This window comes from Meleagris gallopavo, chromosome 30 (genome assembly GCF_000146605.3).
Source record: "Meleagris gallopavo isolate NT-WF06-2002-E0010 breed Aviagen turkey brand Nicholas breeding stock chromosome 30, Turkey_5.1, whole genome shotgun sequence".
Lineage (NCBI taxonomy): Eukaryota > Metazoa > Chordata > Aves > Galliformes > Phasianidae > Meleagris > Meleagris gallopavo.
In genome coordinates this window covers 189,390-190,558 of record NC_015040.2, presented here as the reverse complement: position 1 = coordinate 190,558, position 1,169 = coordinate 189,390, and positions in this window count along the sequence as shown.

The following is a 1,169-nucleotide window of genomic DNA, read 5'->3' as shown; positions in this document are numbered from 1 at the left end:
AAGATACCCCTTCAAAGACGATCTGATGCCTGAGAAAAAGAAATGGGCTGATATGGAAGAAGGCATCTGTTATTTAAGAGAATATGCTGTGGTGGAAATGCTACATAGCCCCGATTTCATTCCTGACGAGCCAGACCAAGAGCATGATCCCGAGAGTCAGGTGTACACCAAACATGTGGCGTACATTCACAAAGACCGCACCAGAAAGGTACGCCAGCACATTTGCAGCAATGTACGGCAGAGGGGAAAGAAGACCCCTTATAAATGAATTGGTTAATAAACTTCAAGACTTTGAGTTACATTTAAGCCCTCTACGAGCTTGTGTTTCAGCCATTACAAAAGTAGCTGAAAAGCTAGACAGAATGGAGAACAAACAAGAAGATATAATAGACAAACTATCAACCGTGCCTGAAGCTGATAAATCCGTGGTGGTAACAGATACATCAAATAGGGACCAGAATTCCCAAAACAGCCTACTGGAGGGGCTGATCAACTTGATTTCCTCCCAGCCGGTGGCATCCAATGTCTCAGCTATCAAAAGAAGACGTTCTCCTGCTCGAGCAAGTGACAACAGTAAGACCACATCACGTTTTGCCTTGTGGCATTACCTACGTGACCATGGAGAAGATATGAAGGAGTGGCATAAACAACCTACTCCTGTTCTTCAAGCACGGGTAAGAGAGTTACAAGACAAATCAACCACCAAGGTGAACTTCTCCAAAAAGGTGATTGCTCCAGTTGCTGCAGACAATGAAGGTAACAAATAGAGGGGCCCTGCCCCCAGCCAGGGGGGGGAAAGGGATAATAGAGTTTATTGGACTGTGTGGATTAGATGGCCTGGCACATCAGAATCACGAAAATATAAGGCCCTGGTGGATACTGGTGCACAGTGCACTCTAATGCCCTCGAGTCACCAAGGGACAAAATCAATTTATATTCATGGGGTGACTGGAGGTTCCCAAGAGCTGACTATGTTGGAGGCCGAAATCAGCCTCACTGGTAAAGCTGGCAAAAGCACCCTATTGTGACTGGCCCAGGGGCTCCATGCATACTTGGTATTGATTACCTCAGAAGGGGATAGTTTTAAGGATCCCAAAGGGTATCGATGGGCCTTTGGAATAGCTGCTGTAGACACAGAAGGTGTTAACGCAGTTGTCTATTTTGCCTGG